Source organism: Meleagris gallopavo, chromosome 12, assembly GCF_905368555.1.
Source record: "Meleagris gallopavo chromosome 12, MGAL_WU_HG_1.1, whole genome shotgun sequence".
NCBI lineage: Eukaryota > Metazoa > Chordata > Aves > Galliformes > Phasianidae > Meleagris > Meleagris gallopavo.
In genome coordinates this window covers 15,878,624-15,890,571 of record NC_139415.1, presented here as the reverse complement: position 1 = coordinate 15,890,571, position 11,948 = coordinate 15,878,624, and the positions used below count along the sequence as shown (strand labels likewise).

The 11,948-nt window shown below is 41.3% G+C and overlaps 1 protein-coding gene across 7 annotated transcripts in view; it reads left to right on the top strand.

Annotated features, from left to right (window-relative positions):
- Positions 1–11,948, top strand: part of LOC109369662 (uncharacterized) — a 60,075-nt gene that overhangs the window by 4,402 nt on the left and 43,725 nt on the right. The window contains exon 2 of one of the 7 annotated variants that reach the window (XM_085233867.1): positions 85–235. The exons of the other annotated variants lie outside the window; for them this stretch is intronic. The gene's annotated coding sequence lies outside the window, so the exon portion shown is untranslated. The remainder of the gene's footprint in view (positions 1–84; positions 236–11,948) is intronic. 7 annotated transcript variants of the gene reach the window in all.

Genomic DNA, 11,948 nt, shown 5'->3' with positions numbered 1-11,948 from the left:
CCTCCTGGGCCAGCTGGTTTACTGAGTGTAACGTTTCTGTATGAGGTTTCCTGTTTTGTGGTTGCCCAATGCCTCTTCTTGAAGGAATGAGTTGCCCGCGTCTACGCTGGTGACAAAGAAGTGGAGCTTCTGAGTCAGCTCTGTGCTTGGGGCTTCCATTATCTTCTGCTTCCTGCGTCGTTACATCCTGGTGAGCCCAGGAAAGCACCAGCTCTGCGCTTCCCCGCTGACTCAAGTAATTACTGGAATTATCAAAAAATGTTCTCTGTAGTCAGAGCCTCGGCTTTTAAATAACTGACATGGCAGCATCAGCGTTCCTCGCCATCCGTGACATACCTCTGTGATATCCTGTCCCGTGGAACATAGGCTTCTGTTTAGGTACTTCTGTGGTGGTGTCATTGCTGAAGGCCTACAATGTAGGCCTTTAGAGCACCTTTCATTGCTACGAGTTGGCATTAATCACTAACCACTTGAGGAAAAGGAACGAGCTTGCAGATGGAGTGAGTTCACTGATTGTGTCTGGAAGCATGGCCACAAGTTCCCCAGCTGAAGGTGTAACTAGAGGTACTAACACTGTAACGACTGCATTGAAACAGATTTTAGATATTCGTGTACCTTTATGCTTTCTGAATTAGTTTTTAGAGAAACTACAAATATTGCATTACATTTGGGATGTGTGGTTTATAAAGTCTTGCTATCTTTGTTATTTTTAGTTCATTTAAACTAATGCTGCTTGAGCTGGGTCCAGCCCTAAACCTCTTCCTTACACATTAGCAAGCATCAGGTTAGCTTTGTAGCAAGCTAACAGAATGTGTTCAGGTAGGTCTGTATGCTGATTATTTATTTGTTGAATTTGCTTGCATACAACATAAATGATTTCCTGCAACTGATTTTGAAAGTACAATGAATGCAAAGAAAAACACCAAAATCTCACATTCCTGTTCTTTTTCCCTAGGTGAATTAGATCCTGCATGAAAATAATCACTGTCTTATGGATATTGTATGGCTGTTAAAATTTTGCTTCCCTTTATTTTTTTGCAAGTGCCAGTGGGCTAGACAGGTATAGAAATAAACATAGACATGCATAGGAAACAGTGCATTATACAGAATTAGAGTTTGAAAACTTGAATGATCTGAACAAGTAGGTCATTGAGGACACAGTACATAAGAATGCTCAGTCACAGTCAGATGTTGTCTGTTACAGATATTTGTTTCTCCTTCAATATACATTTTTTTCAGAACAATTCAAAGACCATAACTTCCTCATTGAAATCATCATGGCATGACTACTTTTCATAGTGAGAAAATATTGATCATCTAATGATCATAATGATCATCATGATCATCTAATTTCAACCCCCTGCTATGTGCAGGGTCACCAACTGCCAGACCAGTCTGCCCAGAGCCACATCTAGCCTGACTCTGAATCTATCCCTGAGAATTTTTTTCTTGTGTATGAGGTGTTTCAGCTGACTAACAGAGTGAAGTTACAGCACAGATAATGGAAAGTGCTATCACTATTTCAGTATCTGATAAGCCAGAAGGAAGGAACAGAAGATGAACGCTCAGAGAATGTGTGTGTACATGTGTGAAAGAACAAGAGATATACCAAAGTACTTGATTATACTTTATCACTTATTTTGCTTCTTTATTTAGGGCTATGTAAGAAATAGCTGTTTGGGCAAGCTAATTGTCAGGTTTGACTGTAAGAGTAAAGAATATAAAAAGAAAAGCCCTAAAAATGAACCTGTGATCACCTCCTACCCTGAGGGTGAAGGGACTAAAAGAACATTTACAGCTGCTGGCAACATCCTGCTTTGATGGTTAATTGCCTCTTGCGGTCAGATCACCGAATTTAGATGGGCCTGGCTGATTAAGTTTCTAGGTGTAACAATTATGTCCAATTCATCTCAGTGCATGTATTTGAAAATAGGCTCTCAGGGCTCGAACTTGTCGGAAGAGGTTTGAAAGTATCACGTAGATTTTGAGTCTCCACATAGAAGACAGAAACCCATGTTCTGTACAATATTCAAGATGAGAAGTGGTCTTAACAAGAAGTGACCTCTGCCAAGAAGGTCTCTATTTTGGGGGGTCAAAGCAGTGACTGGGAAAGAAGTGAAAAACTTGCTAGATAGAAGCTGAAACAAGGTTCTTGAGTCATGCACCAGCACTAGGAGGTTATCAGTTCAACTTTCCTGATCTTAACCAACAGCCCAACAGTTTTAAGAGAGTGAACCTGAAGGAGGAGTTTGAGAAGTGTTTATAAACACTGCCTCTAACAGCTGATTTACAAACTGGATGTGAGATTGCTGTACTGTAACATCCACTCAAGTGTCTTTCTTATCCAGTACCAAACATGGTAGACAAAACAATGACTACACAGCGGTACATTTCAGTGGAAGAGCCACGAGATACGCACTACTTGAATGAATGTCTCACAAGTGCAGTCAACAACAGCTGTGTAAACAGTTGTATAAACTACATATACTAGACAAGAACTCAAAAATAGCATGTAAATTTCATATTGACATTAATTCTACATGGCTGGGAGGGTTCGTCCATGTACTCAGACCTTTATCTGCAAATAGTCTCAACTATGCAATGCTTCCTGCTGAAAGAAGGTATTAAGTTCCACAAAAGCTCTAAGAATGTAGGGCCTTTTTTGCAGACATTCAGAAATCCGCTTTCTGGATTTGTCCATGGAGTCAGGACAGGGAAGGATGAGGGACAGTTCCTTTCTTTTCCTAGTTCCTATCCTTTTACCAGTGAGTTCCTTTACCAGTGTTGTGCCAAAAATGCAGTCCTGGAATGGAGTGTGAATTCTCTGTAGCGCTTCTAGTCAGCACAGGAAGGTGACAACTGGGTATCAGTGACACTTGCTGTCACATACAGTCTTCTACTGCTTTTATTCTATTACTAGTAATTGAAAGGTCAGCCAAATTTTTCTTAGACAATTAAGTGACATTTACACATAGGAGACTGCAAAGAGCTGGAGATTCGTTTCCAAATGCTGCTGCAAACACAGTCTGATATGTCACCACTGCCAAGGTATGAATACCATTGAGCGTATTTTTAAGAGCTATACTGTGTGTGGTCCATTTAGAAAAGCAACTACTGCTGTACTGGCCCAGGACTCTATCAAGGTGCAGATTTTATCTTGACAGGTGTTTCTTTATGCAGCCTTTTAAACAAAGCACGATCCTCGCGAAGGGCAAAAGACCAATCTTAATACAAGACTATGTCTGGAAATGGAAAATCACAAGTGACAGTAGGACTGCCAAGGGTAAAGTATGTTGAACTCCGTTGGTGGCTGAGAACCAAACTGTCAAGGCTCCTGCACTGAGTGCTTGGATGTAGCTCCTCACTATCTTTCGGGAGGAGTGTTGAGAGGATGGATTGGAGAAAAGAGGTGAGGTGCAGATGATTGTTTCATCCTTCAGCAGCAGTACAGTAACAGTGTGTTCCCCCCCTCACTCCCAGATGAACAATCTGGGAGGTGGCTGCAGCAATGCTGCCACAGGACAAGGATCCCCATACCAGTTCTGTGCCCAGTGTGCCAGGGTTGCAGTCCAACATGTGAGGATTGTGTTGTTTCGTGCACTGGTAAAGAATACGCTTGTGCAATCTGCTGTTTGCTTAAATACTGTGTAGTGGATCAGATTGCTGAGTCTGTTACAACTAGTTCTCTTACATAAAAATGATCTAAATCCAGCACTATTTGGATGGCACAGAATTGTTTGAGGGTGGCTTTGAATGCTTACAACTGCTACAGGTCCTGCAAGGAGCCCAAGTAGATTAGAACGTGGTTATAACGTCCCTCCATCCTGCTGTCCCCTGAGGACAGAATGCTTTATAGGGTTTACTGGCATCAGCACAATATAAATGGCCTTCTGGAAGTGCTTCTCTTGAGGAAGAGCTTCTTACAATTGTAAAGTGTACCCTTCTGCATTTTAGTGACTCTGACTTCAAAGCAAGGTGGTCACAAATGTCCCTAGTAATATCAGACAAAGAAGGATACAGATTTCTCCTCCCGATCCAACACTGAAACAGCAATTGCATTATTCATGTGTGGCTCATGGTTTGGTGTTCAGGCTCAAGGGAATGAATAACCAGAAAGTAGATGGGGAATTAAACTCATTTGGGTTCTTATTTACATGCTGGTGTAGTTGTTTCCTGTTCTTGGCTGTAATTTGAGGGTTTTGATGGTATTGTAAAGTGCATGTTTTTACACTTAGGCTGAAAAAGTTTGAACTTGAGATGAACCCAAATCTCATACCAGAAAACCTCATGCTGAAAGGAAGTGCAAGTCTGGATCTGAACTCATCTTTTGTTAGAGCATTCTTGCAAACAGGAATTTGTGTGTTGTGGTGACGCTTCAACCGTACCCATTCACACCAAGCTCTGTCATGGGTTCGTAGCACTGCAAAAACACAGATGGCATACCCAGCATCTTTTAAAGACAGTTCCTAGTGCACTATTTGCTGGACAGACTCTGCTTGAAGAAGTCTCCCTCGGGGCTATGTGTGGCTCTCAGCATGGCCCGGCAGTATAGCAATTAGCAGATGTAGACGTTCCATGTGAAGCAGTTAGGTTTTTTTTTTTTGTTGTTGTTGTGTGGTTTTTTTTTTTTTTTTGCAATGCCATTTCTGATTGCTGCTGTTGTTACCCAGGCTTAAAGAGATTGCTCCAGCAGAATCTGAAGGTAATGGGACACTTTATGCCAAAAGGGAACATAGGGTAAGAGCTACAATGGACGGGAACAGGAGTCAGCAGCCTGAGATAACATCAGTGACTGGCAGGACAGGAAGCAGTTTGGGATCATGGTTGAGCTCTGCTAGTGGAAATGTATGCTTGTTGTTGGATGTTGTAAAAGAAAGAATGATGTTAGGGAAGTTGTGGAAATGCATTCAGATACTCTTCCTTCTAAGCCTTGGGTAGCTGAAGTTGCTGCATGATGTGGAACCTCTTTCCCTATAGCACCATGGGATGGTTGGGTGTTAAGCCCACCTAGTTAACCCAGTATCACAAACTAAGTTTTCCTCGGATGCTTTGGATCAAGCTTAAAAACCAAATTAGTGTTTCAGTCATTATGTAATTACAGTGATGGAGAATGAAGAAAGATGGCACCATCACTGGCAAGGTGTCTAGAAATGGGATTTCCCCACGTGGCCCTATTTAGAAATTGACCCTGGCTAGCAGAAGGTGGAAAAACAAGCTTAGTCCAGTACACCCTACCTTCTTTCCCTAAACCGTTTTGACCCGTATAACCTGTAAGCATATTCTTGGTGTCACAAGAAAGGACATTGAGTTTCTGCTCCCTGTGCTTTCAGGGAAGGCAGAACACCCCACTGGTGGAATTTGACTGACAAACCCAGGGGAAAAAATCCTCTTACATTCACCAGTAACCTGCTGATGCTGCAAGGCATTAAATCTAATTATTGTCTTAGGGCAGAGCTGCACCTTTTATGAGAGTGTCCCATTACAGAAGGGAGTCTGAATCTCTCAATTCATTTCAGAGGCCCTGGGGAAGACCACGATGATGCCCTCCCCATTCCTGTGCATGCAGGAAAACACTGTCACCAACACTGGATGATGTAGCCTACAAGGATCCTAGAAGGATCACAGAATCACAGAATGGCTTGGGTTGGAAGGGACCCCAAGGATCATCAAGTTCCAAGAATGCTGTCTTAAAGGTATCAGGAGATGGCAACACAATTATTCTTTCTTGTGACCTCTGACTTCATTCATTTTGCTGCGAGGAAATAGTGGCTTGATTCCAAGTAGAAAGTACTACTGCTATTTTCTAAATATTCAATCATTGTGTTGCTACTTTGTATGGGGTGGAACTACTCGTACAACTATGAATTCTTCTAGCTATTTTTTAGTTATTTTTTTCTAGCTTCTCTCACAAACGTTTCCATTGTAAAGTTGAAATATCTGAATCTCGGCCCATTTCCCCAAACCTCACCTTTAATGTTATAATTTTACCAGCTGTTTCTTTATTTTTTAAACCATTAGTAGGCTTACAGCATTTTAAAAATATTTAAACAATTATTGGAGAAATTCTCAGTAACCAGTGCAAGCTGTGATTAGAACAGAAATGGAAAAGCTTGGCTGACAAGAACTGGTTAAGCATGCATTTGCTTTTAAAATAAAGCATATGAATTCTTAAGTATTAGGGCTTATTATTTCAGTTGTTGCACGTCTATTTACTGTCTGTGTGCTACAGACATATATATGCAGCTATGCATATATGCATCAATATAAAAGAGAACATGTAAAATTCACTTGCTGCGGTAACTATTGTGGAAGCCAATAATGGTTGGCTAGCTGTGAAAAGCATGGGAGATAAGAACATGCTTACTATTAATACTGTTCATTTTTAGCAGTGCACACAATGGGGCTCCTATTTTGACATTTTCTTCTGAAATATGAAGTACTAGGCATTGTCAGAGCCAGGATACAGGGTGAGATGGACCTTTAACTGCCTGCTGTAGTGATTCTTATCTCACTTTATGGGGTGAATTAGAATTCTTTGAATCAATGGATGTACACTGTCTTTTCTTGTATCAGAATAACATTACACATCTTCTTGTCATTATAATACACTGCAAGATTTTTTTCAATGTAATGACAAGAGCACGTCAATCATAGGAATTTCATAGTGGGAATTTGCTGCTTATTACATCTTTCACCTGGCAAAATTTTCGCTTTTTCTTCTTGAATTACCATTCAGAAGTTGGTAGCAAAATGTTTGGGATTTAAAAAAGAGGAAACCTCTCTCTCACTTCTGCTGCCAGCAATGGTACATAAGTTATACAGGCATTAACTTCTCCTCTACATCCGTGGTTATAAAAACGGCATGGGCAAAGCCCACACCTTGTTCTGCTTAGATGTCTGCACAGATCAAAGCTTTTTCCTGATAGACACTATTGTCGGGAAACATTAGTATGCACTACCTGTATTTTTCCATGTTCAAAGGAAGCAATCACAGAGCACTGCATTTATTTTACTAGGAGCTCAGTAAATGCTGCACTGTTGCCATTCTGCAACAAATGTATTTTCATGTAGAGGTATTATCTTTAACAGATTCTTTTTGAACTCTAGGAAGTGTGTGATATTTTTATTTTGCATAATGAAGACTGAACACTTAGAAAATTTGATTATTTTAAGGCCTGTAATTCCCTTTATGCTTTTTTTTTTTATTAACTGGGAATTTATTCTGTGTAGGCAAGTTCTTCTAGACCCACTGTTAGACCACGGAGTCAGTATATTATCAAGGAAGATGCTGACTAATGGTGTCCACAGGATCCGAAATAATGTGGATTACAGAAGATGCCAATTGTGCACCAGGAAGTTTTCTCTCATAAAGAGCAGACTTAGCTCCAGTGTTGATGGGGCAACTGTATTTAGGTGGCTGAGGTTAGCAAACAGAATCAGCATCTCTGGAGAGAAAGGCACATTTTCAAATATATCTCAGGCACTGCTATGCATTCACAGCTCAACTCATTCCACCTCAGTGCAATTTAAGTGTCTAAGTTAGGAAGATGTTCTTAGAAAAAGGTGTCTCGCCACCTCAGTTTAGCACATTATTTTTATTTTGGGCATTCCATGCATTTTTGCTCAGGACTGTTCGTCCTTCTAACAAATGACTATTTTGAAAGCAATTGCAATTGATTAGTCTCAGTTCTCATACTTTGTTAATCTGTAAAACTTCCCAAGTAAAATAGTGACTTAATTGCAGCATTTTGCACCTTGGTATTAACTGGTATTAACTGTACTCATGACCAATTCAAAAATCAAAATAGAAACTTTGTAATAATCTCCTTTTACAGTTTGGGTTATGAGAAGCTGAGAATTCCCTTAGGCTTGATTGATAAAACATGGCATTTGTCCTATTCCTAGGATGATGTTCAGCAAACTTTATGACAGAGGGAAACAGCTGGTAAAGTGGGTTCACGGAAAGGTGAAGGTAATATAGACATAAAAAACAAGAGGATAATGATTTTAAAAGGGATAATAGTTGTAATAACACCATTAACCTTTTGCTTCAAATTATTGAATGTGGGGTCTCTTCAGCAGGCTAATCAAAGGTTTTCATTAAGTGGAATGCAAGAGGAAGTGGCAATATACAACCTGAGGTGATTTTTTCCCCTCTTACAATTATTCACTATCAAACTCATAGTGGAAAAAAAAAAGAAACCCTCTGGCTGTTGAAGACCCCTTGAAGCTGACTTACTTTCAGAAGACACAAACTTCTTCTTCCTGCTTTCTAAGAGCTGCATTTTACAAGGAAAAAAAAAAAGAAATGAAAAATAATTTGTTTGAGATAGATTGAAAATTAAAGTCAGAGACGTAAACAGGTAGGGAAGTGCTGCAGGGCAAGCAGAGTGTCAGTACAGACCAGCTGCAAGCTGGCTGTGTGGGGTACCACGTGGAGGAGGAGGATCAGCAGCACCTGTATGGCACTGTGTGCACTGCACAAAGCTGTGCGTGCTGCTCTGCTGGGCACCAGCACAGGCACCTGACTGCAGAGATCTGTGCTGGATCACCTGGGATGTGTGAAGCTCCATGCTAAGCTGCCCAGCTCACTTGTGGTATTTCTACAGCTACATTCTGTCTGAATCAGTAAAAGCCTGCCTTTCCCTCTTTCATTTTACATGCGTGCAGGGTTGGCTAGCAGAGGCAGGCTGTGCTTTGACAGTTTATTCAAATGTTAAAAGGCAAATGCATCGATGGTGGAAAATTGCCATAGATGATAGAAAAGCTTCTGGTGACTTGATGGAATTATTCAGGAATGTGTCTGGTTAGGCAAATCTCTGTCGCATCGTTTCACAGGCAGAGATCTTCACTGTTTACTGAGGGCATCTGTCTAAGGTGTGCATCAGGGCACCTCTGGCTGGAAACCTGCATTCTGTATGCAATCAGCAGGGAGAAAATCACCAAGTTAGACACGTACAGCAAGATTGTCTGACTAGCTTGCTATGTGTCGTGTCAATCTAGTATGAAAGGAATAAGTGTAAGAGGAAGTTTGCACTGCTCCTCACTGACAAAACCCCATACTATTAACAGCCCCCTTCTGTGGAATCAGAAGATGGTGAAAGACTTCAGGAGCAGTGTGCCTTGAATTTGAATTAGCCAGACTGAATTTAAAATCAACAAGCTGAAAGGGCCTGAGATAAGAAGTCGGAACATTCAGGGGAAATGAGAACTGTTCCGGGAACTAAAGGTGAAAGAAATACTATGACACATTAAAAATATTCAGCAAGAAAAGAGGCCCCTTTTCTTTTCCTCGACACCTTTTCTTAGAAGTCATCTATAATCAGTAACCTTTTCCAGACACTTTACCAGGCTGTTTTTAGTAGCAGAATCCTTTGTTTCAAAACCACCCATTGATTCAGTGCCCTAAAAGAGGAGTAATTAAGGTGGACAGAGATCCTGCCCACTGTATGGATGTATGAGATATAGAAGAGAGAGGGAGAAAGGGGAATTCATTTTTCCAAAGATAGTTCTCATGCCATGCGAGTCTGCTCAGTTCATCTTATTACTGATCTGTTCATTTCCATGTGCACACATGCTGATACACATATGTATGTATTCCTGAAGGATAATGAACTGTTTAGGCAGTACTTTGTCAGAATGTCATTTAAAAAGTTACATCTTTTTAATGTTCAGTAGTTTAAGCAAACTCCAAGGTTCTTACTCGGCAATAAACCCATTAAATCATCTTAAATACCATGTCATAATGACAATTTGATGCCACCAGATGTGACACTAGGGATTTTTTTTTAAAATGCTTTCCTGCAGATACAGCTTCCTGAATTTTAAATTCTCTAGCTTGTTTGCACAGCTGTTAGATCACAGAGCTCTGCCATCTTTTTGCCTTGCATCAGTTATTCACTAAATTGTTTGTGGTGTGTCTACAAACTCACTACATCTAAAATGTTTAGGCTCGGACCCACTTCACCCTCATAAAGACTCGATAGTTGGGCTTTACATGAGCGGGTATATGAGCATTAAAATCCAAGAGCAGTATTCATTCCAGATGTGGAGCTCCCTCACGGGGAGATTTCAGAGATGCAGGCAGGACACTGCCTCTCACATACCTTTAGCTGCGTAGCACCTTGGATCTATGAAGAATACAGACACCTGGCCCCTTTCCCTGCTTTTCTCATATTGTCAGCCAAAAAGGCAACCACATTAGTAGTATGGCACCACTTTGACACAAGAGAGACTTGGGAGAGGGAACACGTTAGCAAGATGGTGCAGGAGTCTGAAATGATTGCACAAAGAAATAATTATTTTGCACAATGCATGTTTAAGTAGTGGAGAAAGATATGGAAGGGTGTGGAAAAACTGGAAGCCAATAACAAAACAAGGCAGAATGAGGAGCAAACTGAATGGAGGATAGATTATTCCCTGCCCATGAAACATGGTGGTCTGGGCCAACCTCTAATCCAAAAGTCCCTTATTTCTGGCTCACAGAAAGGAGCAGACTGTCTAAGGAACAATCTGTCTCTTCTCCTGACCACCAGTGCTGGGCCCAAGTCAGGACAGGGGCCTTGGCTGTGATCCGCTGTGTGAGTGACCAAGTCTGAGCTTTTTGTCACGCTGTGACTGTGGGTGGGTGGGTGCCATGTGATGTGATATGACAAACGTGGCCACTCTTCCTCTGAGACATTGTAGCAGGCATGCATTTTCCCCTAAAAAAGGTGATGTGTGTGGGATGTATTCTGGCAAGGACCTGGAATGAGGTCATGAGTAAGCGTGTGCTATAGCAAGTGTGATTGCGTCAGGCAGAAGCACTGATGGTGGGACTGGAGCTGTTCTTTGTTAGGCCAAAATCTCTGTCTGTGACCTGAAGAGATTGCTGAGCAATTTTATTGAGGGTCAGGAAAATCAGCACAAGACTCTGAAGGCCTGGCTGGCTGTGAGCGCCAAACAGTGCCCGGAACTCAGCCTGAATGTGATTCAGTGTTACCACAACACCAAACTCCTGTCATTGCCAAAGGATTGTGGAATCCCAATATCACATGAATTAATCTTTAAAAGTCTGATTCAAAGGCCAGTGGAAAGATGAACGTTGACTTGCATAGTGTTTTCATTTGGTTTGCTGTTTGGCTTCGTGGCTAACAGGTGAAGGTTTGAGCAGCTCTGCACAAAAGAGGGCATGCAATGCTGCCCTGATTACCCTCTGGTGAAGTGTAATTTTTGATAACATCAGTAAATACAAAACAGAAACAAAATGACAGCAGTATCTAGCAGCTTGTGATAGCAAATGAGGTGGAAAAGTTAAATGGATATAGAAAAGGATCCCCAGAGGTTGGATCGCAGCACGGTGCTGCTAGCAACTCTACTTGTTTCCATACTGGTATCAACATGTGGAGCTCTAAATCTTTCTGAATCGTGGCTGAACAGAGAGATTTGCTCACAGCTACCTTTTCTCTTATTCATATTGTATAAGCTGTCCTCCTCTCCTACTGGCAAACAAATAAAACCTCTGTGCCAGCTACAGCAGCAGTTTACATGGAAAAGCAATGAAGCAATTTCAGGAAAGTATTAAATGTAACTTTGACTTTTTTTGCTGTCACTTAGCAGCTCAAAAGAGGAACTGCACTGATGTGCAGAGACTGGCGTGTTCTATGCAAACTCATAACACAATCTCATTGACTGCTTGTGGACCCCCATCTCTCTCTGTTTCCATCTGTTGTTTTATGTTTTAAGACTAAGTTGTTTGGAAGATGTCCAGATTTCTCTCTCTTCCCCAACTTGCATACAGTACCTGCCTGCCTTAGGCTCTTTGCATAGACAGCAGAGAGAGAAGCTTCTCCACAGAGTGAATTGCTGGTGTGCCATGGTGCTGCTGTTCTCTCCCTCTCCTTTCTTCTACTCTCCTCCTCTGACTACACAGGGCTTTTGTAGGGTGCCTAAATACATTGCCTCAGTTA